This window comes from Marmota monax, unplaced genomic scaffold, assembly GCF_021218885.2.
Source record: "Marmota monax isolate L192 unplaced genomic scaffold, Marmota_monax_Labrador192_F-V1.1 WCK01_AAM20220418_F8-fsc00197, whole genome shotgun sequence".
NCBI classification, from domain to species: Eukaryota; Metazoa; Chordata; class Mammalia; order Rodentia; family Sciuridae; genus Marmota; species Marmota monax.
Window position 1 is genome coordinate 2,084,791 of NW_026694815.1, and position 11,282 is coordinate 2,096,072.

Genomic DNA, 11,282 nt, shown 5'->3' on the forward strand with positions numbered 1-11,282 from the left:
CTAAACAGGATATTTATGTTCTCGACTTCTATTATGTTGTCATGCACATTAATTTCCTTACATTCTCATCATGTACAAAAGCCTACCATAAGTCAGATGAAGCAGCACACACCTGTGATCCCAGAGACTCAGGAGGCTGAGGCAAGGGGATCATATATTCAAGGTCAGCCTCACCAACTTACCAAGAAAAAAAAAGCACTGGGGATAGAGCTCAGTGGTAAAGCACCCCTGGGTTCAATCCCTAGGTACCTAAATCAATAAATAAGTAAATAAACAAATAACTAATTAAATAAAATCCTACAATAGTTATGGGCATGGATGAATTACAGAGAATAATTCTTAAAGGGAAATGCAAATAAATTTAAAGATATACTAATGTATATATTTGTGTGTGAATGTGTACATGGTATATTTATATATAATATATAAAATATATACCATACGTATTAAATGCTTATATACAATGTATATATTTTGTATATTGTATGTATACATAATAATATATATGTATATATACACATGATCTTTTTAAAAATAATTTGAAATCTATTATTCTTTTGTTTTGTTTTGTTTTGCTACCAGGGATTGAACTCAGGGGCACTCGACCACTGAGCCACATCCCCAGCCCTATTTTGTATTTTATTTAGAGACAGGGTCTCACTAAGTTGCTTAGCTCCTTGCTTTTGCTGAGGCTGGCTTTGAACTCGTGATCCTCCTGCCTCAGCCTCCCGAGCCGCTGGGATTACAGGCATGCACCATCATACCAGGCACCGAAACCTATTATTCTTAAACTCTGAAGAACAAAATACCCACTATATATTGGTATAAATCACATATTTTTATTAAAATATGTGCTTATGTTAATAAAAGCATTTATATGAGCAAAGAAATGGTCTGACTATAGAGTAGAGAGTATATGCTCTGTTGCCACGTTGCTTCCAGGGTCACAATCTCACCTGGAGGCCTCTGTGTTTAATAAGTACCCTGATCTCCTCCAAATGAGAAGGATCACATAATTTCTCACTCAAGCAGGTATATTACTGATGTTAAAAAGGGACACTACTAATAATTATTTCAGAGAAATAAGCATAAACTGGGTTGTCCCAGGCAAACTACCAGTGGCCCTAAATTCAACACCATAAGTTGACTTTTGTCACCTGCCTAAATTCTTCTGTTGAAATATAATTCCGTATGTCTTGTAATGTGACTTTATTTGTAGGTAGAGTCTTCACAGAGGTAACCGTGTTAAAATGAGGTCATTAGAGTGGGCCCTAACCCAACCGGACTTAGGTCCCTGTAAAAAGGGCAGATCCAGAGGTACAGGGATCCAGAGAGTCCACCACGTGAATGTGAAAATGGCCATCTAGAAGTCATGTAGAAAGACCCAGAGCAGATCTTTCCCTCACAGCCCCCAGAAGGAACTAACCCTGTCAACACCTTGACTGGGGACTTCTATCCTCTAGAACTATGGGTCAGTAAGTTTATTCTATTTTAAAGACTTGGTTTTATGGTACTTTATTTCAACAGCCCAAACAAGCTAACACAGTCACGTTACTAATTAATCTATTTTATTTGTTCATTCTGTGTGGATTTTGAATACTTGCAACCAAAAGATCATTGCCTTCAAGACTTCAGAAAACCAATATGAACAAAGAAAAAAGGTATTGCCCAGACTATTTAGGACAGTAAGTTTTAGGCAATAGAAAAGGTTTAGGTTCACCCCAAAAAAGAAGGGTAACAGCTGGCAATGGTATGATGTTTTAATTCTTTCTTTTCTTTCTCAAGAATCTACCGGGAGTGGAGAGAGTCTTAGCAACAACAGAAATGCCTTCGTGGTGATGAATTATTATTCAGCATGTATTCCATTTGTCTTCCCATGAGACTTGTTAAAGCTTCATGGTAGACCAAAAGAACATCCCATTGTTTCACTTTGGCCTAAGACGTGCTTTAGTTAATGAGATCTGTTATGCTTTGGATATAAAGTGTCCTTCAAAAACTCATGTGTTGAAGGCTTGGTGTCCAAGATAGCTATGTTCAGAAGTAGGGCTTTAGGGATAAATTATTGGATCATGAGTGCTATGATCCCCATCAGTGGATTAATCTATTAATAGCTGAATGAACATGGACTCCTGGAAGGTGGTAGAAACTGTCAGTAGTGGGGCATGGTTGGAGGAAGTAGATCACTAGGGGTGTGCTATGGAAGGGTATTTCTTGTCTCTGGTCCTATTCTCCCTTTTTCTCTTCTCTTTTCTTCTTCTTCTTCTTCTTCTTCTTCTTCTTCTTCTTCTTCTTCTTCTTCTTTCTCTCTCTCTCTCTCTCTCTCTCTCTCTCTCTCTCTCTCTCTCTCTCTCTCTCTCTCTCTCTCTCTCTCTCTCTCTCATTCCTGGCTATCTTGACCTATTATTTATCTATCCACAAACATACCCTCCTGACATGAGGTTCTATCTCACTTCAGGCCCAAAGTGATAGAGCCAACTAACCATGGATTAAAACATCTGACACTGTGACCCTAAACAAATCGTTCCTCCTCTAAGTTGTTTTTCTCATCTATTTATTGCAGTAATGGTAAGCTGACCAAGAGAGATTCTTAACAGACTCGAAATGTGTAAAAGCAGTTGAACAAGCCTTCTTCCACTTCTGTCATCACAAAAGATTAGCTTTCCTCAGGTAGCCTTTAACCTGGACCACAGAATAAACCTGGAATGAACCTGAGCCCAAACCACAGAGAGACGTCAAGCCCCAGTAAAACCATTGTTTTCAGTAGAACTAGCTGCTGTAGTTTGGATATGATTTGTCCCCCAAGGGTTCATGTTCTTGAAGCTTGGTCCCTAGTGTAATTGTATTGAAAGTCAGTAGGACCTTCAACAGGTAGAACCTGGTGGAAGGTGATTAGGTCAGAACCACCCTCCTGAAAGGAATAATGCTGTTCTTGTAGAGTTTGTTATGTCTCACAGAAGTAGATACTATGTGGTAACCGCTATGCTAATTTTTTTTGGGGGGGAGACCATATTTCTTTCTATCTTCACAAAGATTTAGTTTGGGAGAAAAGAAAACAGCACAGTTTAAAATCAATAAATAATGTAAAGTATTATCTATCTGGATGCTAAGTAAGAGAGCAGTACAAGATGTAAACAGCATTAACAGTGATACAGATCTTGGTCCTAGATGGGCCGCAGAGTATGTAACCTTCTGGAGCTTCTGTTATTTCAACTGTGAAATGAGTGTTTTGGACTAGGTTAGTCCTGTGTGAACTTCCAGCTCAAAAAAAAAAAATTATGAGTTGTTCAGCTTACTCAGAGGAATGACTTAGGGTTAACCTCACGAAAACAGAAAAGCATAATCACCGAGTAATATAACACGCAGTGCTAGGGCTCAAGAAAGTGGATTAGATTTGCATAGGTTGGTGTACAAACTACAAAAAATATGTGAATAATAATCAGAGCATAAATCAAACAAGGTCTGCACCAACAGAAAAAGGAACTGTATCAAGGAAAGCACTCTTATTATAAATTCTTTTTTTTAACCTTTATTTTATGTATTTATTTTTATGCGGTGCTGAGGATCAAACCCAGTGCCAAGCAAGTGCTCTACCACTGAGCTCTTTCTACAACAGCTCCATGTTGTAGATTCTTGACACCTGTTACTAACAAAAGCAAAACCTCATAGGTCCTTTTGTTCTAGTATGTTCTTAACTTTTATGAGATTTTGAAATGATTCAATCTCAAATTGCCTTTTCCCCTGACTACTTCTATATTTCTAAGATTGTAAATGTGAAACCTCTTCTATTGTGCTTTTTTAAAAATCACTCCATTCCTCATACTGTCCCTAAAAGGAGCTTAAAATTAATCTTTGCTTCTGTGGCAAATCCACACAGTATAATCAGAAGTTATGTCTCTTTGCATCAATAAATAGCCTAGCAGTTTGCAAAATTCAATATGGTTTTCCAGACAATCAATTTCACTCTACAAATCACTGGAGATGGTGAAGAAAGCCATAATCAAATCAGGAACTGGAAATTAAATCAAAGAACTAGAGCTCTTTGCTCACGTTGTGACAACAAGTCTTAGAGTCTTAGAATATCATGAAAACAAACAAACAAAAAGATAGCTTTAAAAAAAATAGCTTAAAGTCAGTCACCTGGAAAGATGAGCATGTGTTTCTCGTTGTCCTTACTTGCCTTTGGAGATCAACTTCTAATAAAGCTGCTTTCAAAATGTTAGAAAAAGAACCACTGATTTTCTTGGAAGTTTAATTCTGTTTGTTACTGCTCCCCAGGTACAGGCTTTCTCTGGGAGAGCAGAATCTTTCCAAATGCCCAATAATGAGACATGGAGATATCATTTGTCAAAAGCTTTGTGTACACTCTTCAGTTCAGGCCCATAAAAAATAACTAAAAGAATAGAATAGCAAAAATTATACCAATATGATAATTAGAGCATAAATGAATCATGCCTTGTTTTTCATAATTCTATCACTTAATTTTCTAATTCTTAATTCACAATTTTAAAAATACTGCGCATCATGATTTTTCTCAATACCTAGTCTTGTGCAATTTTCTAATTTTAGTAGGTAAAACTTTTTTGTGAACCTATCCAGAAAAAAAAAAAAAACAGAAAGAAAGAAAGCTTTCTTTTTTTAGACGCTACCTGTTAGATCTTCAAAGAAGACTCGGTAACACTTGCAAAGCACACTCTGTAGGGAAAGGGGTGTGGGTGGATGTCTAAAAACACTTCCCTCTGCTCTTCTTTGAAATTATACATGTACAAGTTATTACACAGGAAATTCCCCTGGATGACTAATACTTAAGTTGAATAAATATCCCACACACCATAGGAATCCTAGAAGGAACAAAATAGGAAAACAGTCAAGTGACCTCTTTTACATTTTGAGGAAAATCAAACAAAGGCATCCATTAGTCATTACTCACTGAAATGATTGTCTTTTTGCCCAATGTAATGATAAAATAATAATTATTATCAAGTTCTCCTTCCATGAATAACCTACATATTGCAAATTTGGCAGAAACAGAGGGTGTGGAGGAGGGCTCTGGTGGCATACTCTACTATAATAATAAAAAACATCTAAAAATCTTAAGTCTGAATAATTCATATGATTTTTTGCATGGGTCAATTTTGTTCCTTTGGTGACATATCTTTATTCTGTGATATTTTTATTAGGAAAAATAAGTTGTATAATTATTATCATTCCTTTAGTTCTAAGGGCATGCGTAGGGACAGATCATGGAGGAGACAGAACAAGAAAGTAGGAAAGGAAAAAATGAGAAATATGCAAATGTTAGAAGTCTGGAATGAAATATATTTGAAAAACCGTTAGATATCTACCCCATAAATTAATAGATCCCAGGTGCCAGAAACAACACTTACACAGTACACTAGAAACTACATTTGAAACCAGGAACCACACAGAACTGTCAGCAGATAAAAGGTAAAAACCATTTATAACAGTGCTTCTCAAACTTGAATGTGCATACATGTTACCTAGGAATCTTACTGAAGTGCACATTCTGATTCAATCATCCCATTGTAGGACCTGAGATAACTCCTGTGCTGGTAGCCCATGACTGCACTTAGCATGTAAAGAATTTAGTCTACCCAGGAATGCAGTCTAGAGGTTTGTGAGATAAGAACTCCCATCATAAGAGGCTAAGGATGCCCAATGCCTCAGCATGAACATGCTTGACACCTACTTTTTAAATATATCCCAAACTGTATGGTGAGGAGGGGACAGGGAACCCTATTCCTGCTTTCCAGCCATTATCTCTTATGGCTATCTCCAATCCCAATAACCTCTCTTTGTCCTAAATTATCAACATCTTTTTAAAACTTTCTGGATGTTAGCATACTCTATTTGTAAATATGAATTAATATTATTTACTCTCTAATTAAAATATAATTTAAGGGAAAAGACTTGTAAATATGCATTCTGGCCCACCTAATTGAGGACTCCTCCCACTGTCCCTTCTTTTATCCCATTACATGTCAAATTCAAATTATTTTTTTAAGATTTTGAAGCAGTTTTTATTGCTATATCATTCACACACCAAACACTTCATCTATTTAAATATACAGTTCACTCTTTTGAAATACGCAGCTCAATGTTTTCTACTAAGTTCACAGAGCTGTGCACCCATCTCTACAATTTAATATTAGAATATTGTCCTCATCCCAAATAGAGTCCTTAGCCCCATGAGCTAAATCAGATTTTCCTCTGTCTCTATAAATTTGCTTGTCCCAAACATTTCTTATAAGTAAAATAATACAATATTTGTTGTTTTGTGACTGGCTTCTTTCACTTAGCATTATAACCAAACACTAACGATTCCTCAACTAACATTCCCCTTGAGCTTGCCTCTTGTCTTTTACCCAGTGCAGACTTTTCTCTGAACTCAGTAGCGCTCATCCCATGAGAGGTTAACACAGTTATAGTTCATCCCCTACTTCAGGCTCTCCTGTGGCCCACTGCTTTATTCATCTTTCTAGAATATTACTTTTTGTCAGGTTCCTACTCTTCTCTAAAATCTGGTCTTCCATATCAAACCTAAACTCTTATGCCTAACACAATCTAACTGCTTGGCCTCTCCATTCCTACCCTTCCTTCGAGGTGCATCACCCAATTTACCTACTGTGCTTTCCTTAGTAGTTAATTTCCTATGCTATCTGTCACCTATTTTGTTTGACTCTAATGACCACAAAGCATTACCAAAGATATGCATGAAGTAAATTCCATGAGTTTGACTGGCAGTTGATTGGGGTATACACATTAAGAAAAGAAAAACAGACAGGATTCAAAAATACTTCTACCCATGTCATATTTGCTCAAAAATTTATGATTTCAGCTGAAGATTTACACAAAAGAGACATATGTCAAAGTACATCAGAGTTCAGAACAAAGTTCTTAAATTGGAAAAGAATTCTGTGACTGACGTATTACCCATTGTTTGACCACAGGTCAACATATCTGAGGTGAACATGATCCCTACAACCTGCCTGATATCACATTACCATGCTACACATGGGCCCATAAAGCTGTCGGACTGTTATTTTAGAAGACGTACAAGGAAGAACATGATGACATGGGTCAAATAGTGCCAGAAATATAGCTTTATGGCATAATATAGCTGTTTAATGGTCCATTGATGGCTCCTCAAGACAACTGAGGTGTTTAAAGCTTTAACCACCCAGGGTGTACAAAAGAGCAGCGGTCAAGCTACACAGCTTTACATACCTACTTTCAAAGTATTTTAACATCTAAACTGAGTTTTGTAATTATAGTTTTAAAGTTCAGATACAGAGAAAAATGATAAAGATAGAAAAAGTGTAGCAAGATATATTTCCCTATCATTTTTATATTAATAAAGAAGCATGACATAGAATTTATATTCTCTTTTAAAAATCGATGACATTGTTTCTAAATAGGCTTTCTACTGAATTCCACAGAAAAAATATGTCTATTTGAAAATAAATCTCTCCAATTATTATTAATCTTTAAAAATGAGTGACCAAAAACACATTCCTCTAAAAGACTCTGTGTGTGTGTGTGTGTGCGCGCGCGCGCGCGCGCGCGCGCCCATGCTTGCGCATGCTCACATATGCTCCTATCTGTAAATATAAGATATTAGGCATTATTCATAGGTGGCACTCAACAAGCAGAATTGATATCGTGGCTCTTTCACATCAACAGCCACAGTTTCTACATATGCTCGTAGGCTCTACATCTGAGCCTTCAAACTCAGCCTAAATTTAAATACAAAGAGAGCATGAGGACAGGGATGAAGGGAAAAGGAGAAAGGAACAAAGGGAGAAGAAATAAAACTTGATCACTTATTTATATACATCAGGCAAAACTCTGAAGTTCAAAGGAAAGCATCTCAATCACAAATTTTAATTTCTATTTAGAGCCTTTATGCTTCAAAAAAATTTTTTTTGAGAGAGAGAGAATTTTTTAATATTTATTTTTTAGTTTTCGGTGGACACAACATCTTTGTATGTGGTGCTGAGGATGGAACCCAAGGCAGCGCGCACACCAGGGGAGCGCGCTACTGCTTGAGCCACATCCCCAGCCCCTATGCTTCAAATTTAACAGCTTTAGTCAATTTTTAACTTTATTCACCAATAGCATTCTAATAGTTTATAATATATTAATCCACAGTTGTGTTTTTAAGCCAATATAGGAAGCAGTCGAGGGACTCCTCTGTTCATGCACACTTTTCATGCCTATTCTTTGTATACTATGTTTGTAATCATATTAGATATAAATATGATATTAAATAAAATAAATTATTTGAAATATTAGAAAATTCAAATTAATATATATGACAGAAGGCAATATAGTGTGTACCTGGGAACAGAGGCAGGAGAGAGAGTGGATGATGAGGCAAAGGGAAGGGATTACCAAGAGGCAGGAAGAGACTGCTGGTCATGATGCGTATGTTCTTTATCGTGATCATGATGATGGTTTCAGGGTATATGAATATGTCAAAATTCATCAAAATGTGTGCTTTACATATTTGCAATTTATTTAATTTCAATGATGCCTCCCTATACTAAAGCCATTAAAATAAACACTAAATTTTCTACTCTGTGGTCCCAAAAACCTGGCCTATGCTGAGACCATCTTCATGAAAACTGAGATGGAAATTGTACAAAGTCATTTAAGACTTCATCCCAAGGGTCCCTGTGTGGCCCTATCATTGAATGCTATAAAACTTTTCTATAACCAAAACTAAAGTAAAAATGCTTGTAAGTCATGACTTGACCCAACATAAACATTCAAAGGTAGATATAACAGAAAGAGAAACTGGCAGCCTTGTGATTTGATTAGGTTTTCTAGAAATGTTTCCTTGGTCAGCTAGCTGTAACCGGAGGCATAACACTTAATGTCTTGGGATATTGCTCTCCTTATCTACAAAAAAATGTTGGACTCATTTTATAGAGCCCTAATTCAAGAACTAGTCCTATTTTTTTTCCTTTTCTATCTTTGTTTTTCTATGACCTATGAAAATATATATGATAAAATTGAGAAATATACATATTAAAGAGAAAGAAAATGATGGTGTTTGTACTCAGATCAGAGCAACAAAAGTTGCTGTTACCATTAGCACCAGCTACCATCAAGTATTGATTAGGCTCCAGAACATCTTCTTGTGTATTGTATTTATAAAATAAGTGGAATATTAATAATATGTCAGCATATTTTTTAATTATAGGCTAAAAATGAAAGGCATTTCAGCTGGTTTCCAGATTTTTACAGTACAAAATTTTTTGAAACATAAAAATTCAAATTATTTTTGTCATAGTCCATTAATAATCATAGCATATTTCAGAAGACCTTAAGGATTCCAGGACCCTGTCCACTAAGAGTTTGCCTTCTAAACAATAAAGGAATACTTGATATCATCTACTGTGCTTGGTTGCTAAAAGGTCATTGAACAGCAACAACAACAAAAAACAAACACAAATATTTGTGGTTGAAGCTCCTTCCAAAATGCAGCTTCTAAAAAGGTCAACAACCTCAAACTTGCTGTTAAGGATTAACCTCTACAGTCAAATAATAATAATGAAAAGTGTCCCTCTAAGTGGTAAAGATTAATACTTCAGAAGAGAGACTATAGTGGAATTTAAAGCTTAAAAAATAAGACTAAAATTGGGGCTGGGGCTGGGGCTCAGCAATGGAATTCTCACCTAGCTCGTGCAAGGCCCTGGGTTCGATCCCCAGCACCACATAAAAATAAATAAGTAAAATAAAGGTATTGTGTTCAACTACAACTAAAAAATAAATACTAAAAATTATTTTTAAAATAAGACTAAAATCTAAGATTACAGGAGAGTTTTTTGGGGTTTTTTTTGAGTTTTATGTTTAGGGCAGAGGTTCAGAATTGGAGCTCCCTTTAAGAGGCACTATTTCTTTTTGAAGTGAACATGTATCAGCATCTTTTAGTGGGCAGATGTTTTGCTGAGCTAGGATTATTCTCTTACCTTTGTTCTACACTTGGCAATAGAAAAGTACATTACTTTGGTTAGGAAAATTGTGGCAGCAAGTCAACATTACATTAAAAAATTGTAACATTAAAGAATATTACCTGGGGATGGTGGCACACAACTATAATCCCAACTATTCAGGAGGCTGAGGCAGGAGGATCACAAATTTAAGGCCAGCTTGGGAGATTTTAGCAAAACTCTACCTCAAAGATTAAAAATAAGGGGAAAGGGAATGGGATTTGAAACGCAGTGGAGGACAAGGACAAGAAACAAACTACCAACACCATAGAGGACCTTGGGTTTCACAAGACTCAGGCTGGATGAGGGAATTTATATGAAGAAGAGAAAAGGACCAAGAGCTTCCAAGCATATTAAATGCTGTTTTGATCAACATTTAAATATGATATCAGGAGATATAGAAGAAACTGACTACTGTAGAAATTCATAAAGAGATACATAAATCAACCCAACAGAATAAATCAATGCTTTTTGTCTGGGGAGATGGTGGTATACTCCATTGAGAGCTGTATAAAACAAAAAATTTATCCTGTGTAAAAAAAAAAAAGATTTTGTACAATTGCCTCTTAATATGTACAAGGCATTCAAAAGAGAAGGCTGCCTACGTCTTGATATTCAGAAGTGACCCAGGGATTTTCTACCTCTGAATAGATTTGATTTGCAAATAACTTAATCAGCTAGAAGCCATTTTATTTTTCTCCAACTCTTCCAATAAACATAATCACCAAGATGCAAAATGCTTTTTCAAGAGCTGGTTAGCTTGGAATAAATAAATAGATAGATAAATAAATAGACTGAGGATGTATAGTTCAGTGGTAGAGAGCCTGGATTCAATCCCCAGTACCATGAAAAGAAAAAAAGAAAGAAATAGTATTGTATAAATTCTAATATTGTAGGAAGAATAGGATGATATGTACTCAAGTGTATTTCTCAAAAATTTTTATGCCATCTTGGGGAGCCTAGAAATCAAATTCACTTTCTACAAGCAAGTCTGTTTACCTATTTTATTTTTTTCTATGATGTGTGAATATTTCATTCATTTCTTATTCATTCAGCAAATATTGAATGGATTAATCCTGTGTGTCAGAATTTTTCTATTGCTAAGTGTAGAACAAAGGTAAGAGAATAATCCTAGCCCAGCAAAACATGGTTGTGGCTGATAGAAGAAAATGGAAGAACAGATAAAATGCTTGTCACTGGTCTGTAAGCACAGACCAGTGGAGAAGACGGACACTTAACTGGGGAGAATAGGAAAGCTCTTATTGT